This window comes from Rana temporaria, chromosome 1 (genome assembly GCF_905171775.1).
Source record: "Rana temporaria chromosome 1, aRanTem1.1, whole genome shotgun sequence".
Classification (NCBI taxonomy): Eukaryota; Metazoa; Chordata; class Amphibia; order Anura; family Ranidae; genus Rana; species Rana temporaria.
This window is the reverse complement of record NC_053489.1, coordinates 45,693,124-45,709,109: the sequence shown is the minus strand read 5'-3', so window position 1 is coordinate 45,709,109 and position 15,986 is coordinate 45,693,124. Positions and strand designations below refer to the sequence as shown.

Below are 15,986 nucleotides of genomic sequence, written 5' to 3'. Positions count from 1 at the left end.
AGTTTTCCTCGGCAAAAAAGCTCTGCCACCAAGTTTCTTGATGGATTCTGTCGAGGAAAACGGTCGTGTGTACGAGGCCTCAGCCAAAGAACATGTGCAAGTGGATTGAGCAATTATGTCTTTGATGATCTTTGGATTCATAGGTAATGCGTAAGGCTGGTGCAGGCCTCTCTTTTTTGCTTTTGTCGTACAGTGGTGGCCTTTGGACCTACCAACAACTATAAATTGCAACAGCCTTCATAATTGGATACAAATTGAATGGATTGTTTAGGTTGGCCCTCACATTCAGCGGTTGTGTATAACCGAAAGTAGATTGTATTAACAAGTTGTAATGTGTATGGCCAGCTTTGCTCTGCAGATCAGTAGAACGCAGTGCATTAGGTCAATACAAATACATTGTTGTTGCTGCCACGCACTCTCTATTTATTGACAGCATTAGAATAACATTTTACACCAAAAGCAAAAGTGAAAATTATGTATTTTGTCCGAGATGATTATTACCCGGGAAGGTACAACCGCCGAATGATGTTGTCATTTGACTGTCAATAAAGCCACTTATGTCACCATACACGCCGTGCCTGCAGGACAGCCTAATAACATAACACCGTCCTTACTAAAGAGTCACCGCATGTGGTAACATTAATCAGATTTACACAGCGCGTACATCCCATCAAGGATAATCCCTAACAACCCAACGCAGGACATTTCTACCTCCCTGTGATCTTCATGTACTTTACGTAATGGTTTGATTTATGATTACGCTATGACACAGATCACTTTGTGAACCTCCGCGGCGACTTTGCCTTCCTCACCAAATGCAATAAAGCTGGATCCTAAGCTTTGATACGTGCTGCTCTTTGTTATGTCCTTTGCCCTTGTTAAGTTTTATGTGGCTCTATATCGTTATATGATTTTCATCTGGAATTGATTGATATTGCAGTAAAAGTCTATTTCTAGGAATGCAAAATCAAAAAAGATAATAAAAAGGCCCCGTCGTCGAAATTCATAAAAGGGAAAGATGTTGTTGATTTGCCGACAGCCGAAGACATTGATGATTAGCGTTGATATCTGAAGCACAGATACTGTGTATGCTACGGGGCTTTACATTTCATCTGCACCACTGAAGGGGACCTGATGCCGCATAAAGCCCAACTCAGAAATATAATTTTTCGTTTTCGTTTTGAAAGTTAAGCATATATTTTTCCTCCCCCCTCATCAGCATGCTAAAAAAAATCTGCTTTTATTTCATACTTTTTTTCTTTTTTTTTTAGATGCACTGTCATCACTTGATCTCTGTGCTTCTGTATGCAATAGAGCAATGGCTGTTGGTGCTCTATTTTATGCAGGGTTGTCTTAATGAGAGGGCACACCTGGGCACTGCCCAGGGGTCCCAGCTGCATGGAGGGCCCCTGCACTTTCCCCAAAGCAGCTGATCCTTTAACCCACGCTGCCCCCGAAGTTGGGGGCCCCATGATGGCACTGAAAGTGATAGATACACCAGGGAGGCAACCTTGATGTCTGTTTACCTTCACTGTCATCATTGTAGGGGCCCCAGAGCATTACTTTGCCCAGGAGCCCATGATGCTATTAAGACGGCCCTGATTTTATGGGGGGGGGGGCGGCCAAACCACCTGACCCTGATTCGTTCGGTCAGTCAACCCCCCCCCCCCACCGCTCTGTTGATCGGCAAACAACCCACCCACCACCGCCGTTGCTCACCCCTCTGCCCATCAGCCCCGCACTTACCCGATCCAGGTCACGGGAAGCTTCAGCAGCTTCCCCCTGCATCTCCTCCTCTGCGCTCCCCCCCTGCTCCCGACCAATACAGTCGCCTCTTCTCTCAGTTAATCAGGTCTTAAGACCCGCTTCCTGATTAGCCAGGAGGAGAAGCAGGAAGATAGTAGCCAGTCAGTCAGCTTATAACTTTAGCTTGTTTAATTAAGCTTTAAAAAAATAAAAAGGGAAGCTGATTGGTTTCTATGCTCAGCTGCACCGGATTTTGCACGCTCCGGTTTTAGTAAGGCTTTTAGAGCTCTGATGAAGAATGACATACCGTCGAAACGCACCAGCCAACAGAGACCCTGGTGCGGTTCTCTTTATGCTTGAGTAATTGGCTACTGCTGGGCTCTGATAAAGAGGTCCTTGTAGCCTTGAAACGCGTCAGCCGGCAGTGACACACCTTTATCCCCCCCATTTGGAGTGTGGTTCGAGGGGTATCCACTACAGCATTGTCGATAAGCCTATTATGTTGCTTTCCTTGTGAGTAGTTTTTTATTATATTTTTTTATTATATTTTTATTATATTAAATTGTCAACGGTAACACACTAGGCTGGTGCGCCCTTTTCTTCTCTTCTCTCTTGAGTAATTGGCTAGTCTGGGAGAGTGTAGCCACCAGGAGTGACTCAATGAGCGCTTATACTACCTATGTTTGTGAGTAGTACTTATTTATTTATTTATTTTACTCCTGATAACATTTTGTGGGATAATGCACTAGGCCAGTTTGCCCTCTTTCTTTCATCTATCTTTAGTAAATGAACCCCTGTGTAGTAATAGTAAAGTGCATTAAAAAGTGCCACTGACATTAGACGCAAATGAACAAAGAAAAATGCTTTTTGTAGAAAAACATTCATTGTGATTCCAATAATGAAGTGTTTAGTGAACAATTAAAGTCCTCTATGTTGCTCTTTTGTGGTCCAGTCCACCAACACTCCGGAAAACTCACCAGAGATCCGTGACCCTTCAAGCTTAGTGGGTCAATATGCGCTTTGTTCCGTCTAGGGGCCAACTACCTAGGGGTTAATTATTATTTTTTTCTCTGCATATGCGCCATAGAACAACATAAAAAACAGGAAAGAAAAGCTACGTATAGTGTAGAAACTTTTATTAAATTTGCACCAATATATGAACTTACCTATCAAAGTGCATTCTGCCATGCACCTGGGATAAACAGCTCAATAGCATTGCAGGCCAGCTCCACCATTCGCAGTGTGTGCTCCTGACTGTTTAGGTTGTACCTCATCACTTCCTGGTGTAGTGGGCAGAATGATGTCACTTCCTGTAGCTCGGCCATGATGTACATTTTGCCGTCATGTCGTCTTCAGGAGGTAATGCCTGTGCCGTACAGGTACGTTGTCCTGCCTGACTGTGACATCTGCCCGCAGTAAATCCACTGTGGACGAGTGGCAAATAGTTAAAGCTCCAAATTGTTCAACAACAATGCTTTTATATTGTGCCTGTTCACATATGAGCACTCAGGCACCTTTTATTTGACAACTGAAGTTCAAAATGGTACAGGAGCTAATTTTGAATCAGAATTGGGAATTCTTGGCTCTATAAAGTTGTTTGGGAGCACTTTAAAAAGCCTGAATTTTTTAATTTTTCAACCCAAACAACCATCACCTCCTTCTAGTAACTAGATTTCCGTTAGCTAAAACAAAAACAGTCAAGCACTCATGATATGGTATGAATGCATCCATTCTGAGTGGGGAGAGATGCCGACCAATGATCTCTCTGCAAGTAAGAGAGAGAGAGGCATTTACACTGCCTGGAGTTACTAGAGCCGGGCAGGGTAAGTGAGACGGGAGGAAGATTTTTATTTGGGGGGGGGGGGAGAAAAGGCTGTAGAGGGAGGTGTGTTCAGAGGTGGGGGATGGGGGAGAGTGGTGCAGAGGTCAGAACTGAGGAGGAGGGTTGGAAGTAAGATGTAGACAGCCTAGCAAAGAGAGCTGAACTCTAAATACTGCACTCTGTATGTGGCACACTCCTTAACCCTGCACTCTGTACACGGCACACTCATGAACTCTGCACTCTGTACGCCACAAACTCCTGAGTACTTCTATGTATCCATATACATAGTCTCAGGCCTCGTACACACGGCCGAGAAACTCGAAGGGCAAAAACACATCGTTTTGCTCGTCGAGTTCCTTGTGAAGCCGCCGAGGATCTCCGCGAGCCTAATTTTCCCATTCCCGTCGGGGAAAAAGAAGACATGCTTTCTTTTTGGCCCGACGAGATCCTCGTTGGTTTCCTCGTCGCAAAGTGTACACACGACCGGTTTCCTCAGCAAAAAAAAAAAAAAACAGCAAGCTTCTTGCTGGTTTTTGCCGAGAAACTTGGCCGTGTGTACGAGGTCTCACAGATACAATCGGCCCTTTGAGCACAACCATAATGCTGATGCGGCCTGCAATGAAATTGAGTTGACACTCCTGGTTTACTTACTGCATCCTTGATCTACTGTATATTTGCCAACGTCTTCATCCCAGCCCCTAGGATACTACCCCCCAGACCCATTGCCCACACATGTCACACCCTCTTTTTGGTTGATAGCCCTCAATTTCTAGGTGGGTCCTGTCCCTAAGCATGCTGCAATTTTGGGATGCAGCCCAGGACAGTGTTTCTCAACTCCAGTCCTCAAGGCGCCCCAACAGGTCATGTTTTCATGCTTTCCATTATTTTGCATGGGTGATTTGATCAGTTTCACTGCCTTGGTAATTACCACAGCCATGTCATCTGAGGGAAATCCTGAAAACATGACCTGTTGGGGCGCCTCGAGGACTGGAGTTGAGAAACACTGGCCCAGGACACAGCATCATTGCACAAAAGATACGGGACTGTCCCGGCAAATCCAGGACAGTTGCCATCTACAGTATGTTGTTTCTGTTTTTTTAAAGTATTACGGTAAATCCTAGCAACTAGCATTTTGTAGAAGAAAGTCCTCCATGGGAGCCTCTGTATTTTTTTTTGACAGCTTTCCTCTGAGTAATCTATAACTGGCATGTGTATGTGTATTATACATATGATGTGGATTCTATGATATTCATTGAACATGGCAGTCCACACATTCAGTTTTGGAAATCTCAATTAAGCTGGACAATGAAGTTGGTGCCTTTGAAACGCTGATGCTTTCTGTACATTGTCACCGTTGTGTTTGCTACATCCACCTTTCCTGCTTCTCTCTTATTATTTTCTTGTCACCTTCACTCAGCCTTTATTTTTATTTTATATTTTCACATGAGGCCACACAAATGTTCGGAAGTGATATTCTGTCTTCTTTCTTAGCCAACAGGATAATGTCCAGACAATTAGTCACTGAGAATTGGTTTACTTCAAATAAAAATCCATCGTCTTTTGTTTCATTATCCAATGACGTAGTGCTAAAAGGATGTATTGCACTTGGGTTTCATTTTACCGGTGTGCACCCTATATCCCCCCTGTTCCATTCATGGCGGAGTTGGCTGCTTGATTCAGCTGCTGACCCTTGCCGTGCCAAACCGCACAGTCATAAAATCCTTACAATTCTATGAATCTGCATACTTTGTTTTTTTAAACCCTAAAAAGGGGACAGTGTACAACCCTTGAAATGCATTGGACACTTATATACAATTTGTGGTTGGAATAAACCTGTTTTTGGACTTGAACGGTGTGGCACTTCAATTCTGATTTCATCCATTTGTGAAAGGAGTGACAGTGTCTCCTGATAGTCCAACCTCTCGGCAAGGTATACTTGTCATCCGCATTGCCTCGTTGATGCCCTCGTTCTGTTTCTTTAACAGATTAGAGCTGGGTTCACACCATCCCTGCATCCGTCTCACAGGTGCGTCTTGGTTCACCATTTTAGGTCCGATTTCAGCCCGAATTTTGAGCTGAATTTTGGACCTGAAACGGACCAAAAGACGCACAGTGTTTTTCTGCAAAACGCACTGAACCTGCTGCGGAGATATGTATACCGGCTCCATAGAGAGTCTGCTATTGCAATTGGATGCGGGGAACCCGCAATGGTGTGAACCCAGCCTCAGGCTTCTGAAAAATGGGAAGCATGTGACTTCTCACGTGGGACAGTGCCCAGACCTGCACGGCCAATCGCCACACCTGAACTCTTTTAGGTGGGGGTGCAAAGAGATCATCTACCCAGCCCAGACACAGAAGTTTACCCAAGGTGCAGTGGGGAGTTGAGTGAGCATGGAACGGTAAGTATACTCTCCTGGGTGGGGAGCTACAAGCAGACCCTATTACTCCTCCCTGAATGGGCAGATGACAGTGTCTAGGAACCATTTCTGGGTAGACACTTGTTTAAAGCAAACCTTAGCTTTGCCATTCAAACATCCTCTCCCCAGCAAAGTATTCACACTAATCTCCACACTCTTTTGCCCCCCCCCCCCCCACACACACACTTAGAGCCCGTTCTCTAGTGCCCTAAGCGAACAGGACTTCAAGAAATGCAAGAGCATGTTACATCCCATGTGTGATGGTGCTTGGGCCTAAGGCGGCCAACTGCCAGGTGTGAACACAATCAGGTGGGGGGGGGGGGCAGTGATGTCATCCACAGAGGAGAGGTAAGCTCCAACAAAGGAGTTTACCCATGGTAGACTTTTTTAGAGGGAAGGTGGCAAAGGAGCATGGTTGGGGTAGTACCTTGTTTGAGGGACACTGTCACTTTGGCCGTACTTACAGTACAGTGCATTTCTACTTTTGCAGTCAAATTTGGGAAACCCCCCACCTATATTTTTGTTACGTGTTCTTATTTACACAGCATACCTAAAAATATTTTTAGATTTTTTTTCTCACCTTTTTGAGTGTTTGATAGGCAGCTACCACAAAGAGACCCTCTCATAAAATAAAATAGAAATGCCCCAAAGTGTAAAGGAAGACTTAGAAATCTTCACAAGAAGCCTGCAGGGAAACCAACACTTCCCAGCTTTCTAATCTCCCACCTGCTCTCACTGGTTCCCCTGCTGACCTCCACTCATTGCAGGATTTAGCACCAACGTTTAGCAACAAGTGGGAGCGGCAGGGGACCCAGGAGATCGACACTACTGGAAGACTTGGCTTCTATGCAGGCTTCATGTGAAGATTTCTACTGATTTAAGTGCGGACAATAAGAAGGGTAACAATTCACAGTCTCCTTTAGCACGTATACTTCTTTGGGTCAGTAAAATTTTATAACAGGGTCGCATTATGATCAAGAAAAATAAAAAATAAATCAGACTAAGGTATTAATAGGCATAAGATGGTGCTCTTAAAATGAACCCAACAGTAGCCTGTGGAATTCAAAGTAAGCATGTGCTGAAAGAATGTATAAGCAAAAGCTACCTTCAATAAAATGATTAGTGGATCCAGAGATGTAGGTGCATATCAGTTTATCCAACTCTGGAACATTCTTTGGACCATGTCTGATTAGCTTGGAAGCCTTCCCTATAGAATTCACATGGCAATTTTTATGAGGCAGGTCACCAGGTCTTTCCTTGATCCTCCCAATTCCTCGAGCTTGGGACTGGCATGCAGAACGTAAAAACACATGACTATAGCCAATTAGTACACACATACTATGGCCATTAACCTACCAGCATGTTTTTGAAGCATGAAGGAAATTTTGTTTTTGAAGCATAGAGGAAATTGGAGTACCTGGGGGAAACCCACACGAACATGCAGGCTCCCCTGGCTGAAATTCAAACCAAAGACTCCATTGTCTAAGTGCTAACCACCTAGCCACTGTGCCACCCACATCCAGAAATAAAACCAGCTAAATTTATATGCAAATTTATGTAAAAGTCTTGTTGGCTGTGCCCCCTTTCACCTCCTGTGTCTCCCTGTTGGTCAGAAGGAACCAGAATATATAGGACCAGGAGGTGGAAAGGGATTAGCCTAGCTTGATTTTTACAGCAAAACCGATTTCTATAGCTGTCTGTAATTCTGGATCTGATTGGTCTGACCTGTGTTTTTTTGTACTTTTTCAGCATATAATCTGTCTACAATCCCTGGGCTAGTTGACCGGTCCACTTTAAATTACGTGAAATTTCAAGTCTGCTGTTCCTCTTAGAAAAATGTTGCCAGTTTTTAGTTAAAAATCCGATCGTGTCCAACGCGGTGACGTAAAACACTACGACATGCTGAGAAAAAGTTCAATGCTTCCGAGCATGCGTCGACTTCATTCTGGGCATGCGTGGATTTTTGACCGATGGACTTCCCCACAGACGATCGTTTTTTTCTATCGGTATTTGAACCATAGGAAAAATTTAAAACAGGTTCTATTTTTTTTCACCGATGGGAAAAATAAACGATGGGGCCCATTCACGATCGGTTCATCCGATAAAAACGGTCCATCGGTCTGTTTTCATCAGACAAACCGATCGTGTGTACAGGGCTTGAGTGCTGCAGTCTTAGTAAATTTCCCCCATTATTGCAACTTTTTTCTATCATAGGAAATTTTAATAATCAAAGTATACCTGGAGATATTGTTTTCGTTGACTTGTGGCCAAATCTTTGAATTAGGTTTTTGCATGAACAATTGTTGCATTAACATGAACAATGTTTCTCTACTGAAAAAGAAAAAGTAAAAGTACCCAGGTGACCATAATAATTAGACTAAGGGACTTATGCCTGTACATAGCTTAACCACTTCAGCTTTAAGTTATTGTGTTAAGTCAATAGGATCTTAGTAGAAATTAAAAAATGTCTCTGTTCCCTAGTCCATGTACAGACATTGCCTATGGAATTGAGAAATTTATGGGCCTATTACATATAATATATCATTTTTTTTAGGACAAACAAGGCTTTATTTTAGTGATCCGGGGCTCCATTCACAAAGCAGTATCTTACCGCACAAAGTTTTTCAAAATGTTTTTTTGGCATTCACTAAAAAATGCTACAAAAAGTTCACATTCGTTATTTTATGAAGTTATGCAATATTTTAGTAGTGAACACATGCAGTAAGTTAATGCCTGGTGGTAGCCGGATTATTCATTAACATTAAAAAATAGGCATTGGTAAGGAGCAGGTGGCCGCCTGTGTTCTTAACAACCACTAAACAACATGATTTTTAAGGAGCAGGCAGCTGCCACATCCTTAACAATGGATGAGTCATCAGCTATCAGCGGGGTTGTGAATGACCAGGGTACCCCATACTCATTCACATGGGGAGGGGATCTGGGGTTCCCCTTGTTAAAGGGGGTTTCCAGATTCTGATAAACCCCGCTCCGCAGACCCGCCACAACCACTGCCCAGGGTTGTGGGGAAGTGGCTTTTGTCCCCATCAACATGGGGACAAGATGCTTGAGGGAGGGGGGGGGGGGGGTGAGTCGCATTAAAACAGTGATGAATTTACATTTTCAGAATCTCACATGGGGTATTTGGGAAAACATCTAAATACCACATGCAATCTGGTTCTGTGAATAAAACCGCAGTCTTGTAAAAATTATTTTAATTTTTATGCAGCTCATAGATTAAAAAAAGTAAAAAAACACAAACATTTCTATCTAGTTCGATCATTGTTTAAAAAAATTAGTTAATGATAACACAAAGTATACATTATATTCTATAATTTGCCCAGTGTAAAATTACTCTAAAATTAAGATTCTGGTACAAAGCATAGCAAAGTAGGTTACCTAGCAAGCAAGGAATGTTAGCTTAGTCTGAACTCCAATCAAAACTCTATATCTATTTATCTATTTTTTGGCATGTATTTCTTCCAGATCTGTGCAGCAATCCAGTGTGAGACTTTTCCTCTGAGCAGGAGCTTCCTGTAATAAAGACCGCTCACTGCTGCTCTCTCTCCTTGTGCAGGGCGACTGGTCTTGTCTCCGCCCCCTCCTGTAGATTTCTGCAGGCAGCATGTAGTGGGTGGAGCCTACTGGGTCCCTCCCACTGTTCTGCTCTCTGAACAGGCTATGTACAGTAGATTATGTCACTGATCATTTTACAGTGTAATATCTGATTTAATAAAGGCATTTAGCGCACACAAAGTGGATTTATATCTTTTGAAGCTATTGAGGGATTCATTTATATAAAGGTTTTTGTACCTGGAGTTCAGCTTTAAAGAAGACCTCTCCTGAGCATACAATATCTGCTGCTGTATTTCGCCACCTTCTGAAAAATGTATGTTTCATGGCTGTCTCCTAAATTTTATTTGAAAAGCTGGCAAGCAGCATGTGTCCACTAAAATCAGAATTCCTGATTATAAATATTCAAAGCCATGGGCCCAACATGAAAACCATACAGCATATGTAGAAGAGGAGGTCAGCAGCATCATTTTTCAGTGCAGGTTTCTTACAACATCTTAGTGAGCTGTGACTTCTTGCAAAGTGCAGTATTCAGTAGTATCCAATCAGAATTTACCTTTCTCCAACCTAGAGTTGTAGCAAGAATTAAAAGAGAATTCTAATTGGTTGCTGTGGTCAATGGACTTTGCACATACTGTAGTTCTTGGTTTACTAAGCCCATAAGAGTGTGAATTAATACATCTTCTAATGTAATCCTCGGTCAGAAGCGGCTTGACTATGCATGGAAGAGAGCACACCGTCTACAAGCATAAATCCTGCTGCCTTTTTTGTTTTAAGGTTCACATTGAGAGTTAATCTATGCAACCGTGATTTGTTTTTATTTATTTATGCCCTTTTTTCCTCCTTTTTTCTCTATTTTTTTTTTCATTTTCTCTTTTTCTTTTTTTTTTGTTAACCAGTTCATGCCGTCACCAGGCTGGCTCCCGCAGACTGCTGCCAAGTGCCTAACCCCAAGGCACTGAACTGGTTAATGTTGCAGATGTCTTTTTATTGGTGGAATTTTCCCCTTCATTTTGCTGTGACAAGCGAATGTCAGAGCAGGCAGCTTGCCAATTCTGTGATCTGCTGCCTGCTTCAAAATGGAGGCAGGAGGGTATCCATTTTCATCACCGAGATGACAGCGCCTCAGTCTTTCTGGCCATCTGGAAAGGAACGTTTTAAAAAGAGATTTGGGGGGGGGGGGGGGGGGACTTAAAAAAATGTGCATGTTTTTGTATATTTTTTCCCCAAACAGAAGAACAAACTCTTAAACTAAGCTGTACGGATGCCGACCCTTTGTTGTACAGCGCTGTGTTTATGTATGGAATAAACAAGAAATAAATGGGCTATTTTTATTTAGTAGCTGCCGAGGAACTCTTTGTGTTCGGCTAAACTAGAAAGAAAATGAGTCTTTGGCAAGCTTTTAAGTTGATGGCACGCATGTAAGAAGCCTTCAGAAAAAAAAAACGCAATGTATTTTTCCCCTGATACACGCAGGGTGTGTTGGTGGTCTAAGACAGATCCAGGTTTTAACGCCGTCTTTCATGTGTCTTTGAAGAGAGAGAAATCCAGTGGAATTATATGATGCTTAATATGTTTGTATTATAGGTCCTATTGATGGCCACGTTCCGGGAATTATATTTTAAATAGGAAGGCACAATTAATACGTGTTCGACAGGGTTACAAGGGAGTAGCCTTGGAAAATAAATATATGAAGACTAATAAAAAAAAAAGATCTAGTATTAAAGCTTCTACTGAACCAATTGGATTGTCTGAAATCATGAAGAAAGAGTTTTTAGTGGTCATATCATTGCACAATGAGCAAGGGTTCCTATTTGCATTGTTCTGAGGCCACCACCACGTGGCAAAGTCAACAGTATGACTCCAATTATCATTATAGCTGTCTGTAAGGGGGGCATTCTGACCACCACTGTAAGGTTTGCATTCTTTCCGTGGGCATTTTGTTGGCAAATAATTGTTTTTTGAGCATCCATTCGTGTATGTGTTGGTCCCCAGTGGACCAAATCGTTAAACGTGAATATCTAGCAGTAGCGTAATGTATGGTGTTAGTCATCCATTACTATAGAAAGTTTGGAGTTTAAGTGATACACTTTATTAAAGCTATGTCCATAGCTAGGTCCTTGGAGTAATGCCCCATTCACACTCAAGCTTTTTGTTGTGAGATTTCTAAAGTGCGACTACACTCAAGATGAATAATCCTATTTTCTCAACGGGCCAATTCACACCTGGGCATTGTGTTGTTAGTCAGCCGTCTTGTGAAGCTCGAAAAAAGTACACTTTTTGGGGCAGAAGTTATTTAAGTCACCCTGAAAGCTTGCATCTTTCATAATTTTAGTTGACTATTGAAGGTTATCAATTTCTGTATTTTTAAAAGGTGGTAAAGCAGTCTAGTGCAGTCATATCTAGACCCTTGGAGTAAAGCCCCATTCACATCTGAGCATTTTGTTGTGAGATTCCTGAAGCACGACAATGCTCAACGGGCCTGTTTACACCTGGCATTGTGTTGCTGGTTAGCTGTCTTGTGAAGCTCAAAAAAGTACATGAGCTCCTTTGAGTCAGAATCATGCAGTAATCGGAATTGGAAAGGCTGGAGTTTGGAGTTTAAGTGATACACTTTATTAAAGATACAGGCTTACTGGACACTGTATAACCCTTACTCAGGCTTTTTAAATTTCTAAAGACATTATATACTCTAATGCCCTGTACACACGATGGTTTTCCCATCGGAATAAACTCTGACGTTTTTTTTGACGGAGTTCCAACGGAATTCCCCTCAGGCTGTCTTGCATACACACGGTCAAACCAAATTCCGACCGTCAAGAACGCGGTGACGTACAACACTAAGATGAGCTGATAAAAATGAAGTTCAATGCTTCCAAGCATGCGTCGACTTGATTCTGAGCATGCATGGTTTTTAGTCCGTCAGAATTGCATCCAGACGAACGAAAAAAAAAATTAAATCTGAAAAATTGAGAACATGTTCTCTATCTAATTCCGTTGGAATTTCCGACGGAAAAAAAGTCTGATGGGGCATACACACGGACGAAATATCCGATGAAAAGCTTCTGTCTGACTTTTTCCGCTTGTGTGTACAAGGCATCAGACATTCTGAAAGCTTGCATCTTTCATAATTTAAGTTAACCAATAAAGGTTAGCACTTTTTGTGGTCCCTTTTGTGGGTAGGTATCCTGATTGGGTCTAGAGTCTTTGTACAGAAGCAGTCTAGTGCAGTATGACTATAGCTAGGCCCTTTGACTAAGGCCATATTCACACCTGAGCATTTTGTTGTTGTGAGATTGAAGCACGACAATGCCCAAGATGAAGAGTCCTATTTTTCTCAATAGGCTTGTTTACACCTTGTGTTGCTAGTTGGCCATCGTTTGAAGCTCGAAAAAGTACATAAGCTTCTTTGGGGCAGAATCATGCATTTATCAGTAAGGAAAAAGGCTGAAAAACACACGTGTACACATGTTTTAGGCTCTCCCATTTAAAGCGGGAGTTCACCCTAAAAAAAATTTTTAACCTTAGATTGATGCTCATTTTGTCTAGGGCAATCGGCTAGTTTTTTTTAAAATCGAAGCTGTACTTACCCTTTTAGAGAGCGATCTTCTCCGCCGCTTCCGGGTATGGTCTTCGGGACTGGGCGTTCCTATTTGATTGACAGTCTTCCGACAGGCTTCCGACGGTCGCATCCATCGCGTCACTAGTAGCCGAAAGAAGCCGAACGTCGGTGCGGCTCTATACGGCGCCTGCGCACCGACGTTTGGCCACTTTCGGAAAATCGTGACGCGATGGATGCGACTGTCGGAAATCTGTCAGAAGACTGTCAATCAAATAAGAATGCCCAGTCCCGCAGCCCATACCCGGAAGCGGCGGAGAAGATCGCTCTCTAAAACGGTAAGTACAGCTTCGATTTTAAAAAAACTAGCCGATTCCCCTAGACAAAATGAGCATGAATTTAAGGTTAAAAAATAACATCCACTTTAAATATATATGGGCATATGGGTAGCACGGTGGCTAAGTTGTTAGCACTTTCCCCTAGCAGCACTGGCAACCATGGCACTGCATGTCTTCCTGTGCCTGCGTGGGTTTCCTCCGTGTTTGCTTCTACACTCCAAAGACATGCCGGTAGGTAAATTGTCTCCTGTCCAAATTGGCCCTAGTATGTGTATGTATGAATGTGAGTTAGGAACCTTAGATTGTAAGTCCCTTGTGGGTTAGAAACTGATGCAAATGTACAATATATATGTAAAACACTGCGTAAAATTTACGGCACTATATAAGTAACTGTAATAAATAATTGTGTGAAAAACACAAAACACTTGATTGCCTGGCTACATTCTTGTTCTTGATTCTTCTTCTTGTTTTTGTTCTACGTTCTTGTTATTATTCTTGAATGGGGCTAACATCTTAGAATGTCTTAGAGTGAGTGCAAAACTAATCTCGCAGTTCATAAAAAGTTAATTGGTCACAAAGTTCATTTTAAAAGGCTAACACGTTTCAGGGGTTTTAGGGTTTCTCTTCATCGGGGCTACAATTAAACACGTAGCCTTTCTTTTATTATTATGTTGCTTTTTTTGTTTGTTTTTTGGAAATCTCATTTGTGTCTCCACAGGGCAAGTTGTACCATTAACCTTGCACATTTCCAGGCTTGCCATCACTCCAAAGTTCTGGAAAACAATAGCTGCTGCGTCTTCGTAGACAAATACTAAAACTCATGTTCAATTCAGCACTACCTGTGCGGAGCAGTGTGTTTTATTAATGTGTTGAGTTGTTCAGGACAATGGAATCTTTCTGTTAGGAAGTCATGGGGTACTTGTGCTGAGTTAAGCCTCATACAAATGATCGGACTTCCATCGGCCAAATCTGTGGATTTTTGTCTGAAGGGCGTTGGCCGTAAACTTGTTCTGCATACAGATGGCAGAACTTTTTTAGCCAACATTCACAAAACTATGTTGCTTTTCAGATCTTTAGCGCCATCCTTTGGGCAACTTCTGCTAAGGTTGTCTGATGGTTTGCATTGGTTCGGAGCATGTGTGTTTGTACTTTGGATTTTAGAGCATGACCATCCAACTTTTGTTGTCGTAAATTCCGACAACAATTGTCCGATGGAGCATACAGACAGTTTATCAGACAAAACACGTCCATCGGACAATTGTTGTCGGAATATCCGATCGCCTGTACGGGCCTTTTGATATGCACCTTAACATGGCAGTTCAATAGCTGTGTGTATGGGGCCTAGTTTGTTGAACTGTTCTAAGGACAGCTTTGCCCAATAGAAGCTTTGCTGCTAATTGTCACTTTTGCTGTGTTTTGTCACAATGTTGGGCACTTTATTTAATTTATTTTTAGGCAGAGCAAATGCTTTCAAAATCCATTGTTCACAAATTGCAATAGATCCTGTTCATACAAGCATATTACATCGTTATAGTTCAGGGAAATGTATTACTGTATTTTTTATTAGGCAATATTTGCAACAACTGACCCAAGTTAAAATGGAGGTCTTTCAAAAATCCAAGGTCCTGTCTGTTCTTAGAACCTTACTGTTCTGCTGCTGGCACAGACATGATCACCCACTTATGAATCTCCTGGTTTAGCTTTATATTTTGATACATTGGCAAAGCCCTGATGAAGGGAATTTGTATGACTCCCCGAAACACATTGGCTGCCTTTTGCTGAATTTTGTCATTTGTGTACAGTAAATAAAATACTTTGGACTTGTTGCTTTGGGACAATTGCTTGGAGCTCATTTTGGCTCAACTATACATGGACTTCTTAATTTTGGTGACCCCTATATCTAGGAAGGGCCCCCTGCTTTGTGGAAAGCTGCTGAATTCAAGCCATTAGACTCAAATATAGCATTGTTTCTACTGGTTGAGGATCCAGCGCATCACTTCCACCTTTCCATGGGTGCTCTAAGAACCTTGGGCCAGATTCACAAAAGGGATACGACGGCGTATCTGCTGATACGCCGTCGTATCCCTGTTTCTATCTATGCGACTGATTCATAGAATCAGTTACGCATAGATATCCCTAAGATCCGACAGGTGTAATAGTTTTACACTGTCGGATCTTAGGTTGCAGTACCGCGGCCGCCGCTGGGGGGAGTTTGCGTCGTAAACCAGCGTCGGGTATGCAAATTAGGAGTTACGGCCGATCCACGACGGTTTTTCACGTTCGCTACGTCACCGCTAGTATAGTTTCCCATCGTAAAGTTACACTTTTTTTTTTGGTGCCTTAACTTTAGTCAGCAAGTGTATTGCTGTCTAAAGTATGGCCGTCGTTCCCGCGTCAAAATTTAAAAATCAACGTCGTTTGTGTAAGCCGTCCGTTAATACGGAAGTACGCTACGCGCGTCGCCGTTCAGAAAAATGACGTCATGGCATGCAAAGCACGGCGGGAGTTAGGAAACGGAGCATGCGCAGTAGGTC

General features: G+C 42.5%; 1 protein-coding gene across 15 annotated transcripts in view; it reads left to right on the top strand.

Moving 5' to 3' along the window:
- The window catches only part of TCF4 (transcription factor 4), a 627,840-nt gene that overhangs the window by 515,007 nt on the left and 96,847 nt on the right, over nt 1–15,986 (top strand). The gene's annotated exons all lie outside the window — the stretch shown is intronic.